This window comes from Suricata suricatta, chromosome X (genome assembly GCF_006229205.1).
Source record: "Suricata suricatta isolate VVHF042 chromosome X, meerkat_22Aug2017_6uvM2_HiC, whole genome shotgun sequence".
Lineage (NCBI taxonomy): Eukaryota > Metazoa > Chordata > Mammalia > Carnivora > Herpestidae > Suricata > Suricata suricatta.
The window spans coordinates 9384754-9403283 of record NC_043717.1 but is presented as its reverse complement, the minus strand read 5'-3'; the positions used below and the strand labels follow the sequence as shown (position 1 = coordinate 9403283).

Here is an 18530-nt window from a genome sequence, read left to right as displayed (position 1 = left end):
AAAAAGAAAAACAATAACAAAAGGACGACTAAAACCACCACTACGGTTTGGCCAGCGCTTTAAATGCTCATCTTGCCTCTTAACGTACTCAGATGGAAGAAAGGAACGGGCTTGTGAAACCTTAGCTTCGAGTCGCCATCAGATACCGCCCCAAACTGCCTCCAGCCCCTAGGACTGGCTTTATAAACATCCCAACCCCCTCGCCCAGTGGTCCTAACACCCTGGCAAAGGATCGCCAAGGCGGCACGGCAGTGGTCACCAATTCAAACTGTGCGAGGGCCTTGGCTTCGTCTCCATTAATCCTTCGGGGGGTGGGTTCGGTTTGGTTGGCGTGGCCTGCGGTGTGTGGATGGGTGTCCCCGAAGGGTCGAGGCAAAGAGTGGCGTTATGCGTGCGTCCCCGGGGGACTGGGCGTATTTCTCCGCGCGCGCTCGCGTGTTTCCCCACGGGTTGTGTGTGCGCCTCCCCCCCCCCCCGGGGTAGGTGTGTACGCGTCTCTCTCCCTGGCTGGGTCTGTGTGTGTCCCGAGTGTTTGTGGATCTCTTTTTCCCCCGGGTGTTTGCGCTTCCCCACGGGTTGTGTGTGCGCCTCTCTGCCCCCCGCCCGCCCGGGTACGTGTGTACGTGTCTCTCTCCCTGGCTGTTTGGGTCTGTGTGTGTCCCGGGTGTCCGTGGATCGCGCTTTCCCCGGGTGTGCGTGTGTCCCCGTGTGTCTTCCAGATGTCTGGGCGTCTCTCCGTGTGTCCCTCTCCCCGCGTCGTGTGGGTGTAGGAACTCGTCTTTGCTCCTGCGTCAGTCGGTAAGAGCCAGGAGGCCAAAAAAAAAAAAAGGCCGTCCCCGTCCCGGGACCGACGACAACCCCGCGGCTCCGCTCAGCCCGCGCGCCCCAGCTGCCCGAGGGCCAGGGCGCACTCTGGGCGCAAGGCTCCCCACCCACCTCCACTCGGACCCTGTCGCCGTGGCCCCCCGCCCCGGCCCCCGCCCAGCCCCCGCCCAGCCCCGAGGGGCGTCCGCGCTCCGCTCACCTCGTGGCCGCGCAGAGGACGCCCGGGAGATCCCGGCCCGCGCGTCCGGGGGCAACGAGGAGGGAAAGTCGGGGACGGGCGCGCAGGAGGCGGCGGCGCTGCCCGGGTCCAACTCCGGCTGCCTACGTCCAGCGCCAAGGGAACAACATGGCGGCGGGCCGGGGCGGGACCTGGGGAGGCGGGGCCTCGGGGCCCGGAGAGGCGGGGCCTCGGGGCCGCCGGACGCCCCGCCGTCACCTTCTCCCCCGTCCGCTCCCCGCGCGCTCGTCCTGTGGCTAAATCGTGGTCCCCCGGCCCCCGGGGCCGGCCGCTCCTCGTGTCCTCAGCTGCGCTCCAGCGAGAGGGCACGAAATCAGAATTAGCTTTAGACGTTTACTGACGTGGAAATAAACAGGTCGCATCGGCACAATCGGGCTTTTGTGATGACCCGAGGAAACCTAGTATGCAAACGGGTAGATGGAAAATGGAAACAGCTGTGATATTGTGGCGTAACAGGCATTGTTGACGTTAAATTTAAAACTGCTCCGTAATCTTGTTAAACTCCTGCCTCTCTGCGCTCTAAATATAAAGGAGTGGTGGGGAAAGGCTGTTTTGGAAACGCTCTTCTCAGTTCCTCACTTTATATGTGGAGTTGAGTGCATCGCTCTTAATGATACGTGTCCCTGGGGACAGGGGCGGACTTTTAGTGACCTCTCAATAGGTTTCGTGGCGTAGATATAATTTGTATCGCAAGAGAAGGATCTCACTTTTATGATTTGTTGGGCCCACAACCATTAAATAACCTCAGGCTTTTTAGGGAGTCCTTTTCAGGTAAAGGGTCTGATACAATCTTTTTGTTCAGAAGTAGAAAAAGTATGTTTAGGAGAATTTTTCCCAAGAATAAAACACAATTTTAGAATACCTGTGAAGATGCAATAAAGACTGAGTTCTAGTTTGAGCTTAAATGAATTTTTCTTTTATTAAAAATATCTATTTGGGGCGCCTGGGTGGCTCCGTTGGTTGAGTATCCAACTCTTGATTTCAGCTCAGGTCATGTTCCCAGGGTCCTGGGATTGAGCTCCATGCTGAGCATGGGGCCTACTTAAGATTCTCTGTCTCTCCCTCTCTTCCCCCTCTCCCCCCTCTCCCTCTCCCTCTTCTTCTACCCTTCTCCACTGCTAGCGTGCTCTCTGTCTCAAATAAAAAAAAAATTTTAATCTTTTATCCATGCACAATATTTCTCCAAGGAAATATGAGTAAAGGTTTATAAAATACAAAGTGAGGTAGGCAGGGGAAAGAGATAGTCATTATCTTATTTTAAACACAAAATAATTAAAGCTACAAAATAGGTGCACCTGGGTGGCTCAGTTGGTTGAGTGTCCCACTGCAGCTTAGGCCATGATCTCAAGGTTGGAGAGTTCAAGCCCCGCGTCAAGCTCTGTGCTGACAGCTCAGGGCCTGGAGCCTGCTTTTGAGTCTCTGTGTCCCTCTCTCTCTCCCCCTCCCCAACTTGTGCTCTGTCTCTGTCTCTCTCAAAAATAGATGAACCTTATAAAAAAATTTTTTTTTAACCTGAGGACCTTCTTTAAAAAAAAACCACCTACACAATAAAACATGTAAGAACTTTAGAATTGGTTTTCCCCAAGAAAAAAATACTCGTGTCATGTACATTGAACTAAAGTGGAACTAAGAAAATGCCTGAAAACTGTCTATCGTAATCATAGGGAGCGATGGTGCACTTTATCTCTGCAACTGTTAATACCCGCCAGCTGTTAACAAGTGCTCCTAAGGAAGTATTATATCTCGATTTAAAGTTAGACTCCGTGTGGCTCAGTTTAACGTCCGACTCCTGCATGATCTCCACAGTTTGTGAGTTTGAGCCCCATGTCTGGCTTGACGCTGACAGCACAGAGCCTGCTTGGCATTTCTCTCTACCTGCCCCTCTCCAGCTTGTTCTCTCTCAAAAAAATAAATCGATAAACATTTTTTTTTAAATAAAGGAAGCCTTTATTTTTTAAAGGGTTCTAAGAAGGTTCTACAAGTGACTCTTAGGCTGTTCCAAAATGTAAGCGAGGCATACAGACATCAGAGTGTAGCTTATAGTCAGCACCTGAAGAAAATGAGTTACTTTTTCTGAGATAACTATTAACTTGGATGCTGGGAGCCGCGTCGGCCTCGCTGGATGACGCCGTCACAGAGAGGTAATGGCAGACATTTGCACAGCTCCTGCCATGAAGCGAAACTGGCATCTCCTTCTACTACAGCTGCTCATGTTGAAAATAAGCCTGTTGTCATTAATTAGGCCTGACAACGTTCCAAATCAGACTGATATTCCCCACATAGTTACCCCATAAGAAACACATTTTCCTGTCCATGCATAAGAGATTTTAGATCAGAACACTATAAATGTTTGACAAAAGGCTCTTCTAATGAGCCTTGAAGACCCAAAACATAGACTTGAAGGGGTTAAAAACACAAGAATTGTATTTAAGTCTGGCCCGGAGAAAAGGAGCCTAAATTGGAGATTAGAAATAAAAAAACAAGGACAGAATGTAGTCCCTTCCCAAGGTCTACATTCTACAAATATCGTCCCTTGTACTGACTTCAGTTATGAGGATGGATAAGAAGGTGGGAAACCCAGGTGCAAGGCCAACGCACACAGGGCCCCCATTGTGCCTGCGTCAAAGAAAGGGCCTGCTCAAGCAACTTGTTAACAAACATTGTTTCTCTTGTAGTTAATGAGCAAAACAAAATAACTCCTAGCCTATCTATATACAACCTAATCTATGTTTTAATCTTAGCATTCCTAACTTAAATAATATGTATGTTATCCTGTTTTCTACTAAAAACATCCTGTTATATTCTTGGTTATAAAATTTACTTGACTTCACTGGAAGTACATTACATGATTTGGTTGTAACTTGTTAATTAAAAAACAAAGTCATAATTATTGGCAAAAAACCAGCCCATACAAAATAAGATAGGTTTGTTACTTTCTTAATCTGGGGGACTGATGCCAAAAATGAAGGGGATGGTCCTATAAAAATACTTCTGTAAAACTTGTTTCTGTGCGCTTTCGATGATTAAAGCATCTTATCACAAAGAATTAGTCACTGTAAAAAATTCTCTTTTCTGATGTCATGTTATCGCTTGACCAATAAAAAGAGACACCAAAGCAGACAGAGCAGAGACGCCTGTCTGCTGATCAAGAAAGAAACCTGTGGCTCTCTCGTCACTCTCTCGTGCGGACACAGTCCATCCTTTGGGGACCCCTGGACCTGCTGGAGCTGGACTCTGGCACTTAGACACTGGACAGCTGACACTTAAGAATATTCATATATTCTGGGGCACCAGGGTGGCTCAGTCAGGTAAGCACCTGACTTTGGCTCAGGTCCTGATCTCAGGAGTTTGAGACCCTCATGGGGCTTGCTGCTTCACAGAGCCCACATCAGATCCTCTGCTCTGTCCCCCTGTCTGTCTGCCCTCCACCCACTCCCGTGCACAGGGTCTCTCTCTCTCTCAAAAAATAAGTAAACATTAAAAAAGAATACTCATATTCTGGTCTCTCCCACAATTCACTTCTTTACCTAATTGATTTGACGGTGCAAGAGTAGGGTGGGTCTAAAGATCTTTCCTTGAAGGCCAAGTTCAGGAGATTTTTGTTGTGACATTGTGTGGTTGGCAAGCCAACACACGTTAGATATGTGGCCTCTAATTCTCTTGTTCCATGAATGTGTTTACTGATGAAAAACATTTAAAAGTTGACCTCATTTGACTCACTCCATCTAATTAAGATTTTTGTCTTTCTATTCTGCCAACATCCATTGTGTCACTCGTGGAGGAAAAAGAGGTCATGGCTGCTAAGTGTTAATGATTTCTTTCATTAAATGACATCTACTTATTACTGTGAACACTGGGAGTTAATACCCTATTTCCAGCTGGAGTCTGAAAAATCCTCTCTGGTGTCTCTGATGAAAAGCTACAGGTAAGTGGTTCCCAGACTTGGGTTTCATAAATATTGGTATAATTAAATTGACCAAACTTTTCACATGCAAGGAAAAACACAGAACTTGGTGGTAGGCAATACGACCATTAAATGACATATTTAAATAAGCAGAAATTTTATATTTTCCCTAAACCATAACCAAAATAAGAGATTTGTTCTCAATATTACATACATGTACTTGTATAACTGTACTAAGAAGAGAGAAAAGCATAAAAAGTAATTTTAAATCCATTATATTTGGCTTTAAAGTAAAATTTTTTTAAATGTTTTTATTTATTTTTGAGAGAGAGAGAGAAAGAGACAGTGTGAGCAGGGGGAGGGTCAGAGAGAGGGAGACACAGAATCCCAAGCAGTCTCCAGGCTCTGAGCTAGCTGTCAGTACAGAGCCTGACACAGGGCTCGAACCCACAAACTGAGATCATGACCTGAGCCGAAGTCAGACGTTTAACCGACTGAGCCACCCAGGTGCCCCTTTTTGGCTTTAAAGTAAAGTCAGAGTAAAAATAAGCAACAACATACAATAAGTGAAAAAAATTATTATCAAATATTATATGAAGGAAAAGTCCCATTTTGATGGAGGAAACATTTCTTATATAAGTTCAATAAATATTGAAAGATTTATCTAATATTTATTTATACATATATATTTATATTCATATATTTACATAATATATACATTTTCAATATTCAAACCAATGTCACATCCTTCCAATCTGCCTAGAAACTAAATTCAGCATGTTTCTGATAGTAATGCAAACTTTTTATCCTGATCCTCAAGTCAGATAAAATTTCAATATGAGAAAATACAAGAAATCTGGTTTCTTCACTGCTTAGCTTAGAAAGGAATACTAAGTCAAAAAAAAAAACAACAACAAATAGTAGCATCGTGCTTAACCTGTAGATCGTTAGTGAGAAACTTTCAGAGTTTGAGATCTTCAGAATGAAGCGATCAAATGGAAAGTCTGATGCACAACCATGATAGAACATGTATTCTTTCATGGGTCCCATGAGCTCTGTACAGTGGTTCGTGTGGAATGGCTGCTTGGGAATCAAGAGCCCCCAAGATGTAGGAAGAACTCAGGAGGTGTCCCCAAGCATTCCCTGCATTTTCGCTCCTGTCTCCCAGCTGTGTTGACATTATGACCTTACCTTGGTGAAGAAAATAGATTCAGTCCCTGCCTTTGGAGAGCTCAGAAGAGCGAAGGAGACATTCAATAAGTAACTCAGCGACTGTGCAGTTACAAATTGGATTAAGGGCCTTGAAGGAAATAAACAAGGTGCGGCCATTGGGAAGGCAGGGGGATGGGATCAGAGAAGGCATGAACGAGGTGAGGTGACGTGTGCTGAGCCCTCAAGACAAGCAGACAGCAGTGGGAAGGGTGTGGACAGGTGGCACCAGTGGAGAGAACAGCAGATGGTTAAGAACCTAGCACACAGTAGCACTCAATAAAATTCTAAATAAAGAAAAGATGCAAACTATTAGAAAATCGTCATAATGGATGGAAAGCCTGAAATTATAGTTGTTTCTCTAGCTCTAATGTATTCTCTTAAAAAAATATTAAGTGCATTTTAAAAGGGATCTTCTTTCTCTACCACGTTCTAAACATAGCTTAACTCAGGTAATTACAGATGGTAGAAGGGAAGAGGCGTTATGATTCTGGAATGTAGGGGGGAATCTGATCCCTATGCCAATTGCCTGATGAACGTGAGTCATAAATGAACTTTGCCTTTAAAGGCAGTAGAAGGGAAATTCCAGGCACACCATGGCTACATTATATAAAAAATATATTTGTATGTGTGAGTGTGTTTATGGGTGTTTCTGCATATGAGTATTTAAAAAAAAAAAAAAAGAATGAGGCAACAACAAAACTCAAAATAGTTGATCACTGGGGCAGCAGGATTCCGGGTAATTTTTATTTAAATTTTGAATTCCATGTTATAGTACTTTTATAAGCAATAAGTAGATTTTTAAAAAAAATTTTTGAGGGGGGTGAGGGGCAAAGGGAGAGGAAGAGAGAATCTTAAGCAGGCTCCATGCCCAGTACGAGGAAGGGCTTGATCTCACAACCGTGAGATCATGACCTGTGTAGAAATCAAGGGTTGGATGCTGAACCCACTGAGCCACTCAGGCGCCCCAGAAATTTTTCTAATGAAGCAACTTCAAGCAACCTTTAGAAGTACTTTGTATGGCATCCAAACAGACAACTGTACTAAACACAGACAATATGCTTGGGAATTCAAAAGGACTCTATAAAAAAACTTATCAAAGAGGTTAATAAGGCAGGCAGCCTGCTGCAGACTAGATGTTTGTGTACTCTCAAAATCCGTAGGTTGAAATCCTAATCCCCAATGTAATGGCATCAGGAGGTGGGGCCTTTGGGAGGTGACTGGGTAAGGCTGGAGCCTTCATGAGGATATCAGTGTCCTTATAAAAGAGACCTCACAGAGCGCCCTCATCCCTTCCGCCATCTCGAGGCCACTGTGAAAATAGGGCATCCATGAACCTGAACGTGGGCTCTCAACAGACACCAAGTCTGCTGGCAGATCTTGGATCTCCAGCCTCTAGAACTGTGAGAAATCAATGTCTGTGGTTTGTAAGCCAACTGTTTAATGGCATTTTTTAAAATGTTTATTTATTTTTGAGAGAGAGAGAGAGAGAGAGAGAGAGAGAAACAGACAGAGTACAAGCAGGAGAGGGGCAGAAAGAGAGTCAGAGATTCCGAGGCAGGCTCCAGGCTCTAGCTGTCAGCACACAGTCCTACACGGGGCTCGAACCCACAGACTGCCAGATCATGACCTGAGCTGAAGTTGGATGCACTTAACCGACTGAGCCACCCAGGCGCCCCTCGATGGCATTTTGTAACAGCAGCTCAAAGGGACCAAGACAGTGACTAGATTAAAAATCTTCAGGGGCGCCTGGGTGGCTCAGTCGGTTGATGGTCTGACATCAGCTCACGTTATGATCTCACAGTTTGTGGGTTTGAGCCCCGCATCGAGCTCTGTGCTGACAGATAGCTCAGAGCCTGGAGCCTGTCTTCAGATTCTGTGTCTCCCCTCCCTCTAGCCCTCCCCTGCTCAAGCTGTCTCTCTCTCTCTCTCTCTCTCTCTCAAAAATAAATAAAAAATTTAACAAAAAATTAAAAAAATGTTCAAAAATAAATTCCATTTATACAACCAACCAATCCCAGAAATATAAATCAAAACAGATACCAATTTCAATAGCAAAATTAGAAAACATTTAGAAATAAATATAACAGGGGCGCCTGGCAGGAAGTGGTGGGGGGGCTCCATTGGTTTAGCATCCGACTCAGTTTTGGCTCAGGTCATGATCTCACAGTTTGTAAGCTTGAGCCCTGCATTGGGTTTTATACTGACAGTGCAGAGCCTGCCTGGGATTTTCTCTCTCCCTCTCTCTCTGCTCCCCTGCTTGCTCTGTCTCTCTCTCAAAATAAATAAATAAAATTTAAAGATATATATATATTTTAAAATTTTTAATGTTTTAATTTATTTTTGAGAGACAGAGAGAAACAGTGTGAGCAGGGGAGGGGCAGAGGGAGAGGCAGACACAGAATCTGAAGCAGGCTCTAGGCTCTGAGCTGTCAGCACAGAGCCTGATGCAGGGCGTGAACCCACGAACTGTGAGATCATGACCTGAGCAGAAGCCAGACTCTCAACCAACTGAGCTACCCACGTGCCCCTAAAGATATATTTTTAAAAAAGGAAATAGAACAGAAAAAGTGCAGATCTTAGTGGAGATAAGTAGGCGTGGTGTCTGATAAGACCAGAACTATCTCGCCTAGAAGAATAGCCACTAGCTACATGGGGTTACTTACATTGACATATAAATCAATTAAAATTAAATAACATTCAATATTCAGTTACAATATAGTCATTTATACTACACTGCTTATGTTATACCCGCATAAAGGGAAGCGTGACTTACTAAAAAAACACAAATTCGGAGTTGTCAAGTTTTCTTATCTTCTGAGAGTTTTGGGGGATTGGGGAGGAAGCGTTTTGCCTAGCACCTGAAGACCCTTCTGTTAGAGAGCCAACTATTTTTTTTAAAGTTTTAAAAATGTTTTATTTTATTTGAGAGAGAGAGAGAGAGAGAGAGAGAGAGAGAGAGAGAGAGAGAGAGAGAGAGAGAGAAACAGAGCGCAAGCAGGGGAGGAGCAGAGAGAGAGAAAGCCACAGAATCCAAAGCAGGCTCCAGGCTCTGAGCGTGTCTGCACAGAGCCCGAGGCAGGGCTGGAACTCACAAACCGTGAGATCATGACCTGAGCTGAGGCTGAACGCTCACGCGACTGGGCCAACTATTTTGTTCTATTTCATTATAGAAGCTCTAAAGGCCAGATACTTAGATACTTGCTCTTCCAGAACCCTGGCAACAAGGATACAGGCATGAGACCCAAGACTGGCCAATCGGATACTCTCTTTGAAGATCTGACTCTTAGGCAAGGAACACAGAGATGCTGGAAGAGTTCAAAGTTCATTCTGGCATGGGTAGTGGTGGCCTCCAGTATCTAGTGACCACAGGTGGCGCCAGCGGTGAGGATGCCAGTGGCAGTGCCTGCTGCCTAGCATGACAGCACCTTAATCAGGCCACTCATGTGGCTTCTCATTGTTCCTGTCCACTATCCCAACTCAATACTCCAGCTTTGCCTCTAAGAACTACTCCAGACCTCCCTGAGAAATTCCTTTTCTAAGTTAGAAGGAGTCCATGTCTTTATTTGAAGCTGAAGTTGATACTTGAACAACGTAGGGGTTAGGAACACTGACTCCCATGCAGTCAAAAATCTGTATATAACTTTTGACTTCCCCCAAACTTAACTACTAACAGCAGCCTACCGTTGAGTGGAGGCCTCACCAAGAGTATAAACAGCCAACTAACACATATTTTGTATATGTATTATATACTGTATTCCTATAATAAAGTCATACAATAAATGTATGTATGTGTGTGTATATATTTAATATCCATATATATATGGACCTGAGGCATTCAAATCTGTGTTGTTCAAGGGCCAACTGTACAAACTCTGAGTAGTACCAAGTTAGGATGTATCTTACAGATCATCCAGTACAAATTTACTGCAATTTGTAATATAAATTCAGGTAATTGGAACTATACCTATCTTTAGACTTGTGTATCGATCAGCTTAGGCTTAGCCACACTGTGATAAGAAAAGATGGCCTTCCCCACCCCCACCAACTCTCGGTGGCTTATTCTAGGTCATGCTCCCTCTGGACCCAAGCTGATGAACCTGAGCTAAAGGAGAAGCCCCTGGCTGAGAGAAAAGAGACCAAAATACTACAGCTGCTGGCCCTTAACGCTTCTATCTGGAAGTGATGCGCATCATTTCCACCCATATGTCCTTGGCCAAAGGATGCCACGCAGTAGGCTATAGAATCCTGCTAAAGGGAGGGGCGCTGCAAGTCACGTGGCAAATCTGATCTCAGTGGTATGGCATTCTAGAATTGTCTCCCTGGGAAGGTCATCAAATTCTTGAGCAATAATACAACCTAACACAGCTCTTATGACTCAGGGCTTTGTTTTATTAATCTGGTCAGTTTCAAATGCCATAACGTGAATGAAATAAATTTATTTTGAATATATTTTTTCTTTTGGAGATTAGGTTGGAAACACTAACAATAGTAACATTTGATCCAGTTTATTAAAGTTTAGATGTGGTCCTTCCGAAGTGTGGGGTGGGATGTAGAACAGAGACACATATGAACTCATTGAAATTCAACTCTAAGTAAAAACCTATTTTATAAAATTAAATTAAGCCATCGACCGCACCCAGAGTTAATCTTGGGGCTTTGAGGGATACAAACATCACTCAGGTGTGCATAGGAATTTAATGGACAGTTAAAGGGAAAAAAATATGCCCACAAATAACACGAGGCAGTGATAAAACAGAGGAGGCCTGCGATGGAGAAAGTTCACAGGATGAGCTCAGTGTGAAATCTCTCAGCCTAGAGAGAGTGGAATTGTGTGAGGAACAGCCAGACTGTAGTGAGCCACACAATTCTTTTTTTTTTTTTTTTGGAAGCCATATACTGCAAATGCACAATAATTTTATACCACACGGTGTGTGTGTTTGGAAGAAGGCATGCAGGGGAGGAAAACCCGATCCAAGCCGTTGCCGAGAATCCCTAACTTTGCTCCTTACTAAACAATGGCTACAAGCCTTCACTAAAGACAATGGTTATAGTGATGAAATCAGACTCAACTCAACTCGGCCAACTACAGTAAGTAACGAAGGGAAAATATCCTTATTTCCCTTTTCTTAAAGAAAAAAAATCTTGTGACCTTTATCTTGTAGATAAGTGGAGGGGGGGGTGTTTTTCTTTCAAAATGTCAAGTGTTAACATGTGATTACCAAAAATTATTGACATAAAAAATGAAGAAGTACAATTATGACAGCTGTAAATGTGAATTTATTTATGTAAACTCAGTTAAAGCTGCACTTTTAAATAAAGGCCAGTATAGTTCCTTCGGTCAGTAAAAAAACAAAAGAAAATAAAAACCCAAAAGGCACACATGTGAAAGAAGCCGGACACAAAGGCCACATATTACACGATTCCACTGATGTGTAATGTCCAGGGCAGGTAAATCCGGAGGCAGAACGTAGATTAGTGGTTCCAGGGACTGGAGGGAGGGAAGAATGGGAAGTGACTGCCAATGGCTTTAAGGTGGTTTTCAGGAGTGGTGATGGAAATATTCTGGAATTAGATGATGGTGATGGTTGTACAATCTTGTGAATATACTAGAAACCACTAAAAAAAAACTCGTATGTGGCAAATAGTGTTCATATGTGTGATTTGGGGATGATTATTTTCAAAGAGGCACTGCGAGAATTACTGACATATAGCCAAGCACATTCTGTAATGCAGAGAAAAAAAATCAAGAGCAACAAAATCACTAAATGGTTCTTTATCTTTTTTATTTTAGAGAGAGAGAGAGAGCGAGAGCAAGAGCAAGCAAGCATGTGAGCAGGGGAGAGGGGCAGAGGCAGAGAGAGAGAATCTTAAGCGGGCTTCACACTGAGCACGGAGTGTGATGCGGGGCTTGATCCCACCACCCTGGGATCACGACCTGAGCGGAAATCAAGAGTTGGACACTCAACCGACTGAGCCACCCAGGCGCCCCACAACTCTTTCAACTATGTTCCTTACCTAAGATTTTCAGGGCCTTCTGGGAAGTAAAACAATGAATACACAGAATCTTAAAAAAAATCTCCTTTTCCTTATTTATTTCTACTGGTAGTGTTATTGAACACTAAAGTGGAAAACAACATACAAAAAAGGGAAAGGTAAAAGGCAACTGGACAATTGTCTATACACTAGATACAGTGTCAGAGAGCATAATACAGTCAGATTCTGGATGTTTATAACAGCTTTCTGGAGGTGTAATTTACATACACCAAAATTCACACGTTTTAAGTCTACAATTCAATGATTTCGAGAGTCTGTGCAGAGTTTTCCAGAGCTGTGCAGCCATCACCACAATCCAATTTTCAAATAGTTCCATCGCCCCAATAGGGTCCCTCGTGCCCATTAGCAGTCAGGCCCCAGGCCAACCCTCAGCCTCCAGTAACTAGGCATCTACCTCTGTCCTGACGGATTTGCCCATTCTGGGCATTTCATATAACTGGAGTCATAGAAAGTGTGGTCTTTTATGACTGGCTTCTTGCACTTAGCAAATGTTTCCAAAACTTGTCCACATTATGGCATGATATCGCTACTTCATTCCTTTATATCACTGAATAATATTTTTTTTAATGGAGAGACCGTAATTTGTCTATCCATTCACCAGCTGATGAATATCTGCATTGCTACATGTTTTGCCGAATGTGAATGATGTTGTTGTGAACATTCATACACAAGTCTTTGTGTGGGCTTATGTTTTCACTTGAGTATGTACCAAGGGGGGAGATTCCTGGGGCTGTATAGTAAAATTGTATTTAACTTCTTAAGAAACTGCCAAATGGTCTTCTCAAGTGGCTGCGGCATTTTACATCCCCAGCATCAAAGTACAGAGTTCCAATTTCTCTACATCCTCTCCAGCACCTGTTGTTTGCCAGTGTTTTTTTTTTTTTTCTGTTTTTTATTTATTTTTGAGAGACAGGGAGAGACTCCAGTGTTCTGATTATGGCCACCATAGTGGGCATGAAGTGGTATTTCATGGTGGTCTTGATTTGCATTTCCCCATGACTAATGATGTTGAGCATCTTTTCATGTGCTTACTGGACATGCTTGTATCTTCTTTGATCTTCTTTGGTGGAATGTCTATTTAAATCTTTTGCCCATTGTATTTATTTATTTATTTATTTATTTATTTATTTATTTATGAGAGTGTAAGCAGAGAAGAGAAAATCTTTTTTTTTAAGGTTTACTTATTTATTTTTGAGTTAAAGAAAGAGAACGTGCACATGCATAAGTGGGGGAAGGACAGAGAGAGAGGGGTAGAGAATCCCAAGCAGGCTCCACACCGTCAAAGTGAACCTGAAGTGGGGCTCGATCCCACAACCCTGGGATCGTGACCTGAGCTGAAATAAAGAGTCGGATACTCAACAACCCAGGTGCCCCAAATCTTTTGCCCATTTTTAAGGCAGGCTTCTTCTTCTTTGGAATAGAGCCAATAGGATTTGCTAATTGGTTGGAAGTTCAATAGGAGAGAAAGAAAGGAGTCAATCAGACCTCCAAGGTTTCTAGCTTAAGTTTTGCAAGTATGGAGTTGCTATTTAGTGGAGAAGTAGTGTTGGAGAGAAGATCAGAAGCTTGAGCTTAAACAGACAAGGTTTGGGGCGCCTGGGTGGCTCAGTCAGTTGAGTGTCCAACTCTTGGTTTCAGCTCAGGTCATGATCTCACGGTTTCGTGAGTTCAAGCCCCGCATTGGGCTCATCAGCACAGAGCCTGCCTGCTATTCTCTCTCACTCTCTCTGCCCTCCTCTCCTCACACTGTCTCTTTATCTCTCAAAAAATAAACTTAAAAAAAAAATAAACCAAGTTTGAGATGCTTTAGACATCCAAGTAGAGTTCTCAAGGAAGCTGTTAGATTTGGGGTCCTGGGATTCAGAGGAGATATTCAAGTCCAAAGATAAAGAGGGGGAGTCAATAGCCTATAGATGGTATTGAGACCACAGATTTAGATAAATCAACAAAGGCGTGAGTGTAGATACAGAAGGTGTCCAATGTCTACACTCTGGCCACTCCAAAGTTAAGAGGTTAGGAAAATAATGAGGAAGCAGCAAACAATACGGAGATAGAGTGGTCGGTAAGAGGGGAGACCCGGGACAGCCAACCCCCCGCAAACCACGTGAAAAGCATGCTCAAGAAGGAAGCGAGCGTTTTGAATGGGGTGAAAGTTGTTCCTTGCATTGAGCGGTGTGGACATTGGCAATGATTCATGGGCAAGACGAGCTGAGAGTTGAGAGACCAGCGTTAGCTAGAAACTGGGGCATTTCGTCCCAAAGTAGAAGTGGGGAGGCAGTGTTCCCAGGCCCAGTCACTGTGGTAGGAGAACATTCATAGACTGTACTGTGCATTGTGAGGAGTCACTGAGGGCTTTGTGAAAACGTACGTTCTGATTCAACAGGTCCAAGATGGGGCCCCCGGTTTTGTATTCGCTCCCAGGTCTGGCTGCGGCTGCTGATCCCAGGGCCTCACTGTGCGGTAGCCAGAGTGGAGCACTGAATTCATCTGCAGTTTCTTTTCTAAGGACGGATCTAACTAGGCACGTAAACGGCACTGCTCTAAGATTTTCTGTGTTCTAGGGGCTTGATGTCATTGATACAGTGCAGCTCAAGTCTGTGGCTTGACAAGCAGGGAAGGAACGTAAGGAGCGATGACCGTGGATGGAAACTTTAGCCCTGTTTGTTTTGTGACTGAAAGAGGGAGGGGCCTTCTACGCAGAAATGCAAAGCCTGAGGCCCAGCCAACCGCCTGGACAGAGGCCTCTCTCTCTGTCAGTGCAAACTGGCCGGGGCGCCTCCTGCAAGGCCCCTTTGAGGGAGACTGCCATTATTTCTGCATTACGTGCATGAATATACTGAACGTTCACAATGACTTGCTGCGATGAATATCCACTAGAAGTCCTATTTCTAATTCCCTCCCTCAGCTCGTTTGATTTTTTTCCCAACAGCTTTATTTATAGAGATCTCAGTCCCAGACCACACAGTTCGCCCATTTCAAGTGTATAATTCGATGGTGCTTAGCATATTTGCAGTTGTGAACCATCCCCACCATGGATTGCTGACTGTCCTCATCTAACCTTGAAGGAAACCCCCAGGCCCTGGAGCCACTGTCTCATTTTGAAATGATACTGAAATTCACTAAAATGCTTGGAAACTTTCCGCTCAGCAACTTGTGAGATTTCACAAAGCCAGGGGTGGGGGGTGGGGAATGCATCTGGGGCATGAAAACAGAGCCGTGCAGATGGAAGTCCTTGGTGTGAGAAGACACGACAGGCAAGACCCCCTGCTGGACTCACAGATGCCAACACATAAGCCACTTAAACCTGGGGGTCCTTTCTGCTCAGATGTAGATGACTGTCTCCTTCAGCTGGCCCGACGGACGTACGATCGGGTCCCCTGCCATGGGCAAGAGCCAAGGGAACAGGGTGTGGGCAAGCAAACTCTGGCTATGCTGTGGTCGAGGACGGGGAAAGTGATTTACAGCCCTGTGTCCTCAGTCCCTGACAGATCCGATCGGCGCACTAGGCGGGACCCGGCCAGAGGACCCCATGCTACAAACTTGGAAGCGACTTGTTTCCATCCACAAAGGTGAATTTAGCAAATTAGGATGCTATTTCGAGGATTTAAAAGCAGCTGCTGGGACGCTCTCTCCATGTTTATTACACTTCCATGTAATACACCTTTTGAAAGTGAACAGTCTAAAAATAGTGAAGCTTTTGAATGGGCAACATTTTGTTTATTAATTGGATCTGTAACTTTCCTAGGGTCGTTTTAGATTTTTTTAGAAAGTATGTGCCATCATTTGAAAAAGACTTCCATTTGTACCCTCTTTGTATTTTAAAAGAAAGCAAGAATAAGTCCAACAAATTTAATTTTTTAAAAAATTATCCTGCAGGATGCCTGCAGAAATTTAACAAAGGATACAAAACAGCTTGGTTAGTTTGTCATAATTGATTGTTATCTTTGTTATATAGTTTCCCTAGGCCACACAGAGAATGAAGATATAAACGCCACTGTATTTTAGAGGAAATGATATTCGAAGCTGCATTTATACACTTACAGTCTTCAAATTCAAAAATATAAACATATGTCCTTTTAAAAGCTACATGTTTTTGGTTTTTTTTTAATGTTTATTTGAGAGAGAGAGAGAAAACACGCATGCATGAGTGGGGGAGGGGCAGAGGGAGAGGGAGACACAGAATTCGAAGCAGGGTCCATTCTGTCGGTGCAGAGCCTGATGCGGGGCTTAAACTCAGGAACCTTGAGATAGCGACCTGAACCCAAGTCAGACACTCAACCTACTGAGCCACTCAGGCGCCCCTAAAAGCTACATGTTTTTCTGTTTGAAAATTTACTTATTTTAAAAATCACTTCCTTTTCAGGAAATCGGATAAACCGCATGGACACCACTAGGTTTGGGAAGGGTCCCAAGTCAGGAGCACCAGCATGGGGTGCCAGTGGTCCTGGCTCATCTCTCCGTCAGAGGGAGGGACGCACAGCACTGGAGTGAGGTGGAGTCTATAAATTGCACACTTCAGTCATTGAAAAAACAAACCACAACTAAAAAAACAGTTGTACCTTGGGTAGAATTAACAGGAAGTCAGGATGTTTCTGGAAGCGAATGGATATACAAAAAAAAAAAAACAAAAAACAAAAAACCCAGCCCCCAGACAACACCCCATCTGGTGTTGCCTCTGTGTACTTCCTGCGCAAGAACTTAATCTCCCTCTGCCTCAGTTTCCTCACCTCTAAAATGCTGGTGGGGTAGTCGTGAAGATTAAATGAGATGCTGTGCATAAAAGGCCAGGAATCGAGCAAATATGGCGATGGGATACCCTTACCCCTTCTTCTGCCTGGCCAACTTCATCTCCAGATTTACCCTAAGGGTCACAGCCTCCGTGAAGCCCTCCCTGATTCTTCCGGGTACCCTGCACCCCTGCCTCGTCCATCAGTCAGTCCATGTCTCTCTCATGGCTCTTAAAATGTAAAATGATAGCCGGCTACATCATGCTGTGGGTCCCCAAGGCCTGGGTTGTCTCTTGACCATCTCACTGCCCCCAGCACCTGGCAATGGAGTGAGGTGCAATCACTAGTGCATGGCGTTTCTGATAACGTGCGGCAACATCTCTGGAAACTTCATTTTAGAGAATCATGCAGATGGGAATGTATGAAGCTGTCCTCTCCGCTCTTTTTGATTTGACGGCTGTTCTGAAAGCAAGGCGTCGGACGCCTCCTATAATCTAGGAACTTCCAACAAAGAGCCCTGTGAGATAGGAAAGTAGTTTTGTGAACTATTTTGCATTTACTGGGAAGTCATAAAGAAAGCAACCTGACCTGAGAGATGAAGAGGCTGCGGCTTCCTGGCTGCTGTTGAGAAATGGTAATCGGCAGTGAAAGGGGCCTCTCAGCTCGGGGAAGTGCTGGGGAAAGACACAGAGCTGCAATTGTGCCCAACTTTTTTTTATCTAAAAAAAGTAACGGGGACAAAGGGAGAGTGATGTGGGAAAGGGCCCAGAGGGACCTTCCGCATTCAGGTGTCGCGGCTGCTGCAGGGACCCCTCCGAGCCCCGGCAACCGGGATCCAGGCTCTGGGCTGCGTATGGGGCTGGGTCTCGGTGCCATTAGCTGATCTATATCATGGGCAGGGGCCGTGGCACTGGTGGCATCTGATGAAACGCACATTTGCCAAATTGCCAACATAAGGAAGGAAAAGAGAATCTTTTTTCTTCCACCCTATCCAGGTTCTGGGCTGGGGCCCTGTAACAACAGGCAGATTAACAAGAGGGAAGCATTCACATGTATTTAGTATAAATTTTACAGGACACAGGAGCCTTCAGACGGAAATAAAGCCCCAACGACACAGTGAAGCCGGTGGGATTTGGTTTTGTTTTTTGGGGGGCGCTTTTATACTAACTAGGCTTCATGAAGAGTGCAACATCATGGAGAAAGGTGATAGGAGCACAGGATATGAGCTGAGGGGAAGTCTGGACAGGCCTCTTCGTTCAGATTTCCGTGTCCCTGCCTCTGCTCTTCTCCTCCTCCCCCCCCGCCACGAGGGGAGGGTGGCCCTCCCTGGAGGGTCTTAGGACCTGCCTCAGGGGACAAAGGAGGGGACAGAGTCCTCTGACGCCAGTCACTCAGATTCCTTCAGCTTATTCAATAAGCCAGGGTGCGGAATTTTGGAGTAGCGTGTCTGGAACCCCGTCACCAAGGACTTAAAGATGCAGGGAGACCGGGCTTGGGGTTTGAAACCAGTTCCATGACATCTGGACCAGTGCTATGGCCACCGAACTGGGTGGCGGCACCCATCCTTGCC

General features: G+C 44.8%; 1 protein-coding gene across 5 annotated transcripts in view; it reads right to left on the bottom strand.

The window, feature by feature from the left end:
• The window catches only part of RAB9A (RAB9A, member RAS oncogene family), a 48138-nt gene that overhangs the window by 19517 nt on the left and 10091 nt on the right, over nt 1–18530 (bottom strand). For 3 of the 5 annotated variants that reach the window (XM_029929435.1, XM_029929436.1, XM_029929438.1), the window contains exon 1: nt 1025–1209. The exons of 1 other annotated variant lie outside the window; for it this stretch is intronic. The gene's annotated coding sequence lies outside the window, so the exon portion shown is untranslated. Of the gene's footprint in view, nt 1–1024; nt 1210–18530 lie in introns of those variants that run through there. One more of the 5 variants, XM_029929437.1, reaches the window with a different exon arrangement.